This window comes from Pseudophryne corroboree, chromosome 5 (assembly GCF_028390025.1).
Source record: "Pseudophryne corroboree isolate aPseCor3 chromosome 5, aPseCor3.hap2, whole genome shotgun sequence".
NCBI classification, from domain to species: domain Eukaryota; kingdom Metazoa; phylum Chordata; class Amphibia; order Anura; family Myobatrachidae; genus Pseudophryne; species Pseudophryne corroboree.
Window position 1 is genome coordinate 764,668,481 of NC_086448.1, and position 12,695 is coordinate 764,681,175.

Sequence of the window (12,695 nt, forward strand, 5' to 3'; positions counted from 1 at the left end):
TTATACAGTAAAATAATCGGTGTATACAACAGTGGGTTTCATCTTCTTCCATTGGTCCAGGGGCCAGACTTCTCAAGAACTCGACAGTTCATAGGTCAGCGTGAGGGCTTTTGTCCTAGATTGCTGGCACATGTGTCTGCCTCAGGGTCATGCTGTGAGGCCAGTTTCAAATCTCAGAAAGTCTTTTGTTCACTTTAGAATGTGGCTTCATATTCATACATTTAATCATAACTAATCATTGCAACGTGCTACAATCTACCCATAGCTATCAAATTAACACACACATTCTCCTGATCATTTTGACACTAAGCATGATATGTTTAACTTGTTCCGTTCCAATAATACATATATAGCTGATGTTACCCTCTCTTATATAAATACATTATAATGTCTGGTGCTTGACATGTTTAATTTATGTGTTGTATGAAATATGTGTTGAATATATCTATGTGGCTTGTCTGTGTGAATGCGTATGCTACCATATATCGCTGTGCTCGCTGCGTGTAAGCGCACGCACAGAGACCCATCTGTTTGGAGTTTGTATGTGGTGTGTATGTAATATTTTTGACTTTGACAGTCCAACCTTTGTCAGTAGACAATAACTGTCATAACTGACACACTAAACATAATTACAAAAAAATATATATTTCAAACACATAACCGGTGACCTAGACACACGTATGTATTCACTTCGTAAATCAGACATTGACTATAGTTGGGGAAGACAGGGAGGAGGATGAGACATCCTCTATATGCACTCGGCAGTCACGGGACCACTGGTTGGGTGTGGGACGACATTCAACCTATAGGGTATGCTGGGACAGTGCTATGGCCTATGATTGGAGAGAAGAAAAGGACGACCCGGCACTGGTCTCAATGTCAAGAATGAAATGAATAAACCAGAATTCAGACAATGAAGATATATTTACATAAATTATCAAATCTCTGTCCAGTTTGGTGGTGCGCCCAGAGCCAGAAGGAACATATGTCAACAAAGGGAGAAGAAAGGAAGGCTCTTGTGTGGGCGCACTCTTAATTAATTAAAATAAAGTTCAGTAGTTTTAATTATACATGAAGGATAATAAAATATAACTTTTATTGGATATACTTTACAAAGAATATCTCATGATTACCCATTAAGCAACATAGGATCCAAAAAATGAATGTGATTTAAAATGCATATTAAATTGAAAAATGTGTAAAAATGTGAAAAATAAAGGAATGTTCTGGTCCTGTCTCACAGGATGTGATAAGAAAGGCTGTAGACACTACTGTTCTACACCCGTTTCAGCCCGACCAGTACAGAAAATCTGTATTGATAAGACCAGAATATGGTCAATTGTCAAATAAGAAAATGTTGGACAGGTCCGGTGATAAATAGTGAGACTTTACCCACTTCCCACCAGTCACCAACCAAATGCACAGTGTAATTTATTTATAAAGAGCTCAGAGGGTCTTGAGCGATTATATAAACAGAGTATGCATTCGTAGGGTAGAGATATTGTAGGAGGAATAGAGACAAGTGGTGATACTGCTGTTGGTGTCAGATAACGCACATCACAAAGATGAAAAGTCTACTACACTGGGTATTCCCTGTGAGTCTCCCCCTCAGGTACTGACCCAGCCCAACACTGTATAGCTTCCAAGATCGGACGAGATTGGGCACTGGCAGTGTGGTATGGTAGTAGACAGATGGGTGGGTTAGACGCCATTGAGAGTGCACCTATATAAGAGAAGATGTGACAATTGGTCACAAAAGATGTCGATCTGCTTTCTACGTTTGGCTGGATGCAGCAGGTCCCACTTTGGTGGTATTGCGCATCCTGGATCATAGATGAGAGTCCACGGAAAAAAGAAGAGTCAGAATGGGAGCAGAAGGCGTCAATAATTATGTGCAAAGTGTCCTGCTAGCAAACATTTGCTGACATCAAGCATATATGCAAAAATAATTCATATTGAATATAAACATTGGTAATACCGCTTGTGTGGGGACTTAGATGTCAAATAGATGAATTGACTCAATGTAACTCAGAAATAAAGGATTATGCTGTATTCCTAGATTATAAGGCAATAATGATAATAGCCTAGAATGCTGGTTGAAATATCCCCTAAGTAGTTATATGCATACAAAGGTGATGCTGCTGACACAGGAGGAAAAAAGAATAGCATATATGTAACAATAAAGTAGACATTGTCTTATCACATTTGTCAGTGAGAAAGAATACACCGGTAGAATTGGGTCACTGGTGCAATTAATAATCAAAATGATTAATGCTGTCAAAGTCAGAAAAATGTCTCAATGCACGTTGCCATATTTGCACCGCACACTGGTCCGCGCTGCGCGTGCATGCGCTCTCCCGTGGATTCGCATACCCGCAATAACGTGCACTCGCAGGCGCGGTATGCGTATTTACGGTAGAGTTTATGTAGTCGTAGCGTGCGACTCATTCGTTACAAATGTTCACAATTAATGTAGTTTATAGATCATGGTCCCTTTGATAGATTCTGAAAGTTTGGTTAAAATACAATGTCCCAGAGCTGAGGAATCCCTCTTTATATCGTACGAAGGGTCTAACAGGAATCATACAGCAGTGTTTGGTACCCATCGGAAGAGTATTTAATTAGCAATATTCCGGTGTTGGTTTGGAGCGTATTAATCGCTCGTGCGAATAGTTATGGACATAAGAAGTTTATGTCCATTTCTATTAATTACACATACTCAGGTATGCGGCGGGAAACCCAGTTTCCCACCCACCTGAGCTGTTGGAAATCGTCACAGCCCACCTGTATGAATCACCCTATGACCTTTTGTTATGATACAGGGCCGAATTCCTTCGGCCAATGGACAATGGGATTGTAGGACCAGGAGATTGCATTGTGTGTGGGGCATAAATAGGCAGGCCGACCACATCCAGCTCTCACTCTCTCATCAACGGTTATCTGCTGATAGCCGGGAGCTGGATATCGAGGCGCAGGCGATCATACCCTTTGTGCGTAAGTTTCTCTCCGTTATCATTGTCTTTCTGTGAGCCAATATCTCTCTCTCTCTCTCTGTTCTGTTCTCTCATATCTCCCCTAGACTAGGCTAGTATTGTATTGTATTAGATAGTATTGTATTGTATTGCATTTAGGTCAGTGTAGTATTGTCTTTTTGTATTTATTGTTTAGTTCTGTGGTTAGGAAGTCTCTGTTATATTGTAGTGTATCATTTGTACTGTTATCCCCTTTTTACAAGTATATTAGATATAATACAGTTAATAGGCTTTGGAACCTAAACCAGTATCTGTGCATTTTCTATAGTGTTAAGTGTTCACTTGAGCGTCGGTGACGCTCAAGCAGCTTTGTAGTTAGTCAGGTTACACATGGTTGCATTTACACCCTGTACTCACATTAAGGTATTCAGTGTATTTCATTGGTATAAGGTTTTAACATAAAGGTATAGTGTTGTGAGCGTCTGCATCGCTGGTGACCTCCTCGTGGTCTCGAGCGTAAGCTACGCCATAGCGAATCATTACCCTAGACATAACCAATAACGTGTCCTGTGATCGCTGGGCCGTGAGCGAACGTGACGCTTGAGCGTCTCGCCTACGGCTGAGCGATCGTTACGCAACTAGCGTACCATTACGGTACTTCTTAAGTAAACAGCGTACAGTGTTCTTAGCTTCATAAAGGGTTGTTATAAGGCAAAGGAATTTAGCATTGTCAATTGCGGGCTCGTCCTATACTTCTCACATCTGCACTAGGTAGATCAGCAGACATTATCCCCCAGCAAAGGGTGGGAGGTTGTCTCACAGTGCTGGCGGGATAAGCGTCTGCTTCGCTTAGATAAAGAGTGCTGAAGGAACCCGGTAACCGGAAGTAAGAACAAAACGCTTGTGTCTTTTAAAACTTTTATTTCTCTTCTGTCTTGCGTATACACGCACGCATACATATATCTGCATTTCTGTTTCATTTTTCGTATATCACTATTCCTGTTTGCCAATTTTATAGTTGATAGAAAGTGCAAAAAAAAGAGATTTGCTGTTATTTCATAGTAGAGGTAATAGTTAAAGTATAGAACAAACACACGGTTTGTCTGAGATACAAGGCAGTCAGTGTGGATTGCGGTAGATGATCAGGGATCATTTACATTGATAAAAATATATTGTGTTACGGTGGATCCTTTGCATTGCGTACACGTGTCGCTAACAAAGACTAGCGTACGCAATCCAAAAGGCAGACGCACGCAGCGTACATTACGCAACGTAGCGTCCGGTTACGCTCACGTAGCTCAAGTCACGAAAAAGTTGAATTAGCGCAAAGCGATAATTAGCGCAAGGCGGTAGATAACGCGAAGCGGTAAATAACGCAAATCTATTTTTAGAAAATCTGAAATTTAGTTTAACAGATCCTGCTCCTAATTGGTAACACTCTTGGGCTAAAGACAAATTTCTGCGCAGAAATAGATATAGAAACAAAAGTGTACATGTGTTGAGTGAGTGTGTTTTGTATACAAAAGTTTATATAACTTTAAGGTGGAACCAAAAGGAAAGCCGGGTACTCGTCAAGGGACATACGTGTAAGTGACATATACGGTGGCCAGGGAGGCATCCCTGGTTAAATAATATTTGAGCATTAGAGTATAGCGGACCATAAGGTTAACAAGACCAGGAGGTCATAAGGTAACAAGACCAGGAGGTCATAAGGAACAAGACCAGGAGGTCGTAAGGTAAAAGGTCCGCTATAAAAGTCCAGTGGCACAACGCCTGGGGTGTTGGTGCAGAACCCATATAGGCCATACAAGCTCTGGCTGAAGGAATCGCAGCCGGAAACATAGATTCCATTGATCTTTCAGTACATGACAAGTAGTGCTCGTATACTGAACGATTGGACCGCACGTTATTGTGTGCAGTAGTTAGTAATCTGACCTAATACCATTAGAGTAAAGTGGTCACAAACGCTATCTGTACATTCTGACGTGATTTGTGTAATTTTTTATTTTTGGAAGGGAAGTTCGCTGGTCACTCAGGAACTATCTAACAACCCCAACTTTACTGGAAAGAGTAAGTGTCCTGCGGGTAACCCTCATATGTTCCAGTAAACTAAAGGTTCACAGGGGCCCTAGGTTGGGTCCAGCAGCTCTGGCTACAGTGATTGCAGCACAGGCCAACGTGGGCGAGAAGTAAGTGGGGTACTTGATAAACCACCACCGCCGGCCTGCCCAAGGACATCTTGGTTTGTTTGTAAGGGTTCGCTGAAAGCCTTGATATTCAAGGAGGAATAAGCAACGCCTGCAGATTATGGGGGCCATTTGTTCAGGTAGGGGGCGATCAACCCTGGTTCAGGTTGATTCTGTGAACCGACCAGTTGGGTCGGCACGATATGTAATGTGTGAAAAATATGGAATTCACACCGAATCTTTATGTGATGAATGGGAGAGAATGACTGTACAAGACAGGGACAAGTTCCCAAGAATAGGTAGCTTTAGTCCAGAAGTGTTACAAAATTTAAGGAGGAGGATATGTCTCGTAAAATCAACAAAGAGACGAATTCAACATCATGATTGTTTACAGTTATGGCACCAGGAAGGTGAGATACAGAGAGGTTTGGCTCTGGCGGCAGGATCTGGGGCAGTCAGGAAGTTGATTGCCACAGCTCCTCCTCCACCATACATTGCAGGAGAGAAGTTGATTGCGGAGAGAAACGCACTGGGTTGTAAAACACAAACTCTTAGTAACCCTGTAAATGTTAATGATGTTAACCAAATAACTCATGCAAGTATTAACCCGTGCAAGATGTACCCTGTTTTGAACCTTCCTCAGGAGTGTGATCAAGAAGACGATTCAGCAACAATTTCAGCTCTCTCTCTTGCAGCCACCATAGCAGAGACCACAGTAGGCACAGCGACACCCACGAGATTAGTGAAAGCCCCTAGCGGAGGGATAGGTGAGGTCGTGTCAACGGGTAAGTACGGCACCATGCACTACACTGAAACAATTGTACCACAACAAGCAGTAGAATCTACACAGGAAGAGGCTGTTAGAATTGCTCCTGTAAGGGTAATAGCAGTTCCCAATGGAAAAACAGATGTGTCTGGAGCCACTCCCATAAGGAACATTGCCATGTACACTCCATTTTCCAGAATGGAATTAAGAACAATAGTGTCCGAATTTCCTGACCCCAGGAAGGATTTAGTTGCTAGCCAAAAATACATCAGGGATCTAGGTAACACTGTAGAACCCAACAACAAGGATTGGCAGATACTGCTAAGAGCTTGTTTACCTTCCAATGTTGATGCAACTCAGTTTTTAGCTGATTGTGCATTGGATAAAGATGTACCGCTTACAGACGTGTACAACAAGGATAATGTAAAAAGGATAAATTTACAGCTAAAAGAGTATTTCCCAGCCGTTGTTAAATGGAATAAAATATTTTCCATTAAGCAAAAGGAGTCCGAAACGGCAACAGAATATTTTCACCGGGCACTATTAGAAATGGCAAAGTACACTGGTATAGAAGACATTAAGACCAACCCAAACCATCGGGAAGTAGCAGTATCCGTACTGATGGATGGTTTAAAGGAAACATTAAAGACTAGGGTTCAGACCACGCAACCGTGCTGGCGAGGTCTGTCAGTGTCCGGCTTGAGAGAGGCTGCTATTGATCACGACAGAAACATCACTAGGCACAGGGAATCGCAAAGTGATAAGTTGATGTCCGTAAGTATACAGGCGCTGACCACAAGGCAGCCTGCGTATGTACCACCGAATCCTGTGGGTAAGGCAAGTGTAATAACATGTTTTTCTTGTAACAGACCGGGACACTTTGCACGAGAATGTAGAACAAAGAATGTACAAAGATCTTTTCAACCCCCTAGACAACAACACAACACACGACATTGGGAGCAGGGTCCACAGAGGCGGAGTTTTGAGCCACATACAGGGGAAACAAAAAGATATCCCCCAAACAGAGATTGGCATGCCTCTGGTAGTTCCCAGCTAACTCCCTCACAAGTAGTTGCTGCCAGCGGGATTCTGGGAGGTCAGCATACCCAATAGGGGTGTGGCCATACCTGTAATCTGCAGCCAGTTAAGTTGATTGCTAGTCTTGGAAACGAACCAGAAATTGCAATCAATGTAGCTGGTAAAACTTTAAACTTTCTTGTAGACACAGGGGCGGCCAAGTCAGTGATAAATTCGACAGTGGGCATGAGAACCACTGGTAGGACAATTCCAGCCATGGGAGTAACAGGAGTAGTCCAGCACTACCCTGTTAGCAAACCAGCCGAGATTACAATAGGGCCTTTGCATACCAAGCATTCCTTTTTGCTGGCTGCATCGGCACCAACTAATCTCCTGGGGAGAGACTTACTATGTAAAATGGGTTGCGTCATTTATTGTACTCCTGAAGGTGTATTCTTGGACATTCCTGAGAATCGCGCTCAGGAAGTACGAGACATGCTAGACTCCCCATCAAAATTAATGTCACATTCCATTATGACAAATAGGAATCCATCCCAAGTAGAAGAGATGATATCTCAGATACCAGAGTCACTTTGGACAAAAGATGGACAGGACACTGGATTAATGGCAAACGTAGCTCCAGTAGTTGTGCAAGTAAAAGATGGTAGGATAGCTCCAAAAATCCCACAGTATCCTCTGAAGCCAGAGGTGGAGTTAGGAGTTTTTCCCGTAATAGAGCGCTTGCTACAACAGGGCATTCTAGTAAGAACGTCCAGCACCGCAAATAGTCCCATCTTCCCTGTTAAAAAGAGTGGGGGGAGGGGTTACAGGCTAGTGCAGGATCTAAGGGGGATTAACAAAATAGTTGAGAGTCAGTTCCCCGTAGTGCCTAATCCAGCTGTCATCCTAATGCAAATTCCTCCCACTGCCAAATTTTTCACTGTTATTGACCTCTGCTCCGCTTTCTTTTCGGTACCTCTGCACCCTGACAGCCAATATTTGTTTGCATTTACATACAGAGGAGTCCAATACACGTGGACTCGGTTACCCCAAGGTTTCATAGATAGTCCAAGTATATTTTCTCAGGCTTTGCATGATTGTTTACAGTCTTTCCAACCAGACAGTGGATCAGTATTGATACAGTATGTGGACGATTTATTACTGTGTTCAGATTCACTGGAAGCATCTCTGAAGGATACGAAACAGCTCCTGTTTCATCTTTCAGACACAGGTCACAAGGTTTCCAAAGACAAGTTGCAATTATGCCAAGCTAAGGTAAAATATTTGGGACACTGTCTAACACAAGGACTGAGACACCTGACCGCTGATAGAATCCAAGCCATTAGAGACATGACACTGCCACAAACCCAGCAACAGATCAGGACGTTTTTAGGAATGTGTGGGTATTGCCGTAATTGGATCCCAGGGTTTTCCATATTGGCGCTACCTTTGCAGGAAATGGTCTCTTCAAACAAACCTGATCGGATTTCGCATACAGACGAATCTGAAACAGCATTTGAGAGACTCAAACAGTGCCTAACGCAGGCACCAGCACTAGGTATGCCAGACTATGGGAAACCCTTTGAACTATACGGAACAGAAAGTGCTGGGTGCGCAGCAGGTGTACTAACACAAAAACACGGTGATGCCAGCAGGCCAATTGCATACTACAGCGCCCAACTAGATACGGTAGCGCGATCCCTCCCCACATGCTTGCGTAGCGTTGCGGCGATAGCATTGCTAGTAACAAAAAGCGAAGATGTCGTGCTAGGCCACAACCTCACAATCCATACACCGCATGCGGTATCTGCCTTATTGAATTCTGCCCAAACCAGACACGTCTCATCTGCAAGGTTTACAAGATGGGAATTGGCATTAATGGCCCCCGTAAACATCACCATAAGGAGATGCAGCGCATTAAATCCTGCAACATTTCTCCCAGGTGTGCCTGGTCAGACACAAAGGGTGGAAGGTGAGAGTGATGGGGAAGGAGGATTTAATGCAAAGGAAGATACACATGATTGTATGGAATATTTGACCCAAAATTTTACCGCAAGGCCTGACATCAGTGACAATCCACTGAAAGATGCAGAACTCACGTTCTACACGGACGGTAGTTGTCACAGACAGTCAGACTCGGGAGACTTGTGTACTGGATACGCAGTCGTAGATGACCAAGACACCATAGAAGCGGAACCGCTAGGCCCACCTCACTCAGCCCAGGTTGCTGAACTGGTCGCCCTAACCAGAGCATGTGAATTGGCTAAGGGTAAGTCAGCCAATATCTACACCGATTCCAGATACGCGTTCGGGGTAGTCCATGATTTCGGAGCCCTATGGCGGCTCAGAAATTTCATGACGGCAGCTGGTACACCGATAGCGCATGCAGCTCACATAAAAAGGCTTCTAACAGCGATACAGGAACCCGACAGAGTGGCTGTTATCAAATGTAAAGCACATACATATAGCCAAGACCCAGTATCCCTTGGTAACAGCCGAGCAGACGAAGCCGCAAAGCTTGCAGCTGCTACCCCCACACGGACAGACACCACACAGTTGATGGTATTTAATACCATCAACACACAGAAGTTGTGTGAGATGCAGAATCTGTGTTCCACACAGGAAAGAGCAGTCTGGAAGGCAAAGGGATATGGCCAGGAGTCCTCAGGGCTCTGGACGGATGGACATGGTAAACCAGTGGCCCCCAGGGCATACCTTCCATGTCTGGCTGAAGCAGCTCACGGGCTGACTCATCTAGGCAAGGAGGGGATGTGCAAATTGGTAAGAGCATACTGGTGCGCCCCAGGATTCTCCTCTCATGCGAGTAAAAGAGCAATGTCATGCCTTACCTGTCTGAGAAAGAATATTGGAAAAGCAATACCTACAGAACCATCCCATATCCCACCTGCCGGCGGCCCTTTCCAGGTAATACAAATTGACTTCATTCAATTACCCCCATGTCGAAATTTGAAATATGTACTTGTCTGTATAGATGTTTTCTCGAATTGGGTCGAGGCTTTTCCAGCAGCTACAAATACCGCTATGTTTACAGCTAAGAAAATTGTGCAGGAATTTGTATGTAGATATGGTATCCCTAGAATCATTGAAAGTGATAGGGGTACCCATTTTACAGGTGATGTCTTTCAAGGAATGTGTAAATTGATGGGTATTGATAGCAAGCTGCACACTCCGTACCGTCCACAGGCGAGTGCGAAGGTCGAAAGAGTGAACAGCACTATTAAAAATAAATTGAGTAAAGTAATGGCAGAGACAGGATTGACGTGGCCAGAAGCTTTACCCATTGTTTTGTATAGCATCCGAACCACTCCCAGGTCCCCTCTTAATCTGTCTCCTTTTGAAATCTTGTTTGGTCGACAACCGCATGTCATGATTAACCCTCAGGATGATTTGAAATGTAACAATGAAGTAACTGTAAAGTACTTGATTAACATGAGTAAACAGTTGAGGAATCAAAATGATAATCTGAAGTTGGTGATTCCTGATTTACCAGATAGTAATTGTCATGACATTGAACCTGGGGATTATGTAATGATACGAAATTTTCTACGCTCAGGTTGTCTTATTGATAGATGGGAAGGACCATACCAGGTCTTATTGACTAGCACCACAGCATTGAAGGTTGCTGAGAGAGAGACTTGGGTCCATTCATCCCACTGCAAGAAGGTGGCCGATCCAGAGAAGTCCCGTGATAAGGAACAGACGGTAGAGGTTGTATCACTGGAGTGTCTGTTCCAGGAGGATTGAGGCGGCACCTGAGCCTTGAAGACCGAAAGCAGTTGTCGACTCCCTTCTCCCTTTTATTGTTTTTCTCCACTTCCCAGCCCCTCTCCCTTAAAATTTCTTTTTTCCCCCTCCTCATTCTTCTCTATTTCCTCCTCAAAGATGGACTTGCCCCAAGAGACTGTGATCCGGATTTTGATGTTAACCATGATGTTGACCAGAGCAGTCTGTTCCGGCGAGAGTACCATAGAGGTCGAAAGAGGTTCTGGAATGGGTTCCGATTATGATGATGGAGGCGTAGTTTTCCAAGATCAACCAAACCAACAAGCAAAGGCGAGTATCAGAAAACGATCCGATAGAAGAAATTGTGATGGATTGTTAGCTGAAGAAAATTGTATCTGTAGGCTCTGTGATAATCTGGTTGAAGATGGATGCATAAAGAAATGCCAATCTAGTTTTAATATCCATATAGACCGGCATCCATTGAGTGACTATCACTCCTTAGTGGGTAACGTGTTAAACCAAACAGATTGTTGGGTATGCTCTCAAGTACCTCAGGGTCACAGCAAATCAGGGCTAGTACCATTTCCTTTAACGTTAGGGGAGGTACTTGAGCTAAGTGGTGGGAGACCGGTGGACCGGAGGTTTAACATCTCCAGCCCTCCTAGTTTGAAGCTCCACCAATACCATGTGGATAGGTCCCTCATATGTTTTAACATCTCCAATCCCAGAAAACCGGGAAATTGGGAAGTGTCATGGAGCAACCTTACCATGACCTTTTCACACAGAGCAGATAGAATGCCTACAGATACAGAGCTCGTACGCCACATAGCCAGTAGAGGAAAATCTTTCCGGTATCGATATACCTTAGGAAATAGGATTACTAGAGTTGGAGAGGTATCACCAGGATACTGTGCTCATATCGTACAAACCGATACGTGCATTAAGCAGTTGGAAGAATTAGGGTCAGGAGATTTCACCTGGAAGGTTTGTAACATGGTCATGTCCTTCTCCGTCCCTTATGTTCTCCCCGATGATGCATATTTCATATGCGGGAGAAAGGCGTACAAATGGCTTGCCCCAAACTCTGAAGGATTGTGTTATATTGGAAAAGTATTGCCTGAAGTGATGACTGTTACACATGACAAAATGAAGGACATACACCGTGGTGCCCAAGCTCCTTATACTCACACTCACTACGAGCACCGGGTTAAAAGACAACTGTCAGAAAGGTTAGAGCATCCGGCCTCTGATCTTATCCATGAATCCACCGGGATTCAGGTTCTGGTAGCGTTAGATTTCACTCGTACCGCTCGAGGAGTGATGAATTATAAATACATTTCCGCACTCGCCAATTTGTTAGATAATATCACTGAAATGTATGATGACACGTTTAGATACACTGGAAGAGAACTTCAAGCTTACAAAACAGAACTAGTTCAGCATAGGATGGTTCTTAATTATCTTACAGCAGTAACAGGCGGATATTGTGTTACATTGGCAACACAGTACGGCATAAAGTGTTGCACGTATATCACAAATAGCACCGAGGATCCGGTAGAGGTCATAGACCAAAAGATGGATGATATTCTGCAATTAAAGTGGGAATTTCGTCGAAAACACAATCTCACCCTTGCTGCTGTAGGTAATGAGCTGACTGGTTGGGTGTCATGGTTGAACCCGCGAAATTGGTTCTCCGGTTTAGGAGAGTGGGCTCAAGGAGTCATAATGGATGTTGGAAAGTTTCTACTATGTATCTTGGGTGTCGTTATATCGATTGGATTGATATTTAGATGCGGGCAGGCTTTAATGAGGTGCAAACAAAGTACAAAAGTGATGAGCTTGAGGAGTGAGGAAACTGTAATTAACCTGGATTTGATTTATGACCCAATGATAGAAACCAGAATGTGATGAAAAATGCGATTATGCGGTCCGTTCCTTTCACCTGTTTTTCTGCTTTTCTCCCAGATACAAAGACCCCCTTGGACGAGGAAGCTGACGAGACGAGATGTA

General features: G+C 43.6%; 1 long non-coding RNA gene and 1 pseudogene across 1 annotated transcript in view; both read right to left on the reverse strand.

Moving 5' to 3' along the window:
• The window catches only part of LOC134929424 (uncharacterized), a 299,479-nt gene that overhangs the window by 124,175 nt on the left and 162,609 nt on the right, over positions 1-12,695 (reverse strand). The window lies entirely within an intron of this gene.
• On the reverse strand, positions 1,572-1,690 carry LOC134929738 (5S ribosomal RNA; annotated as a pseudogene).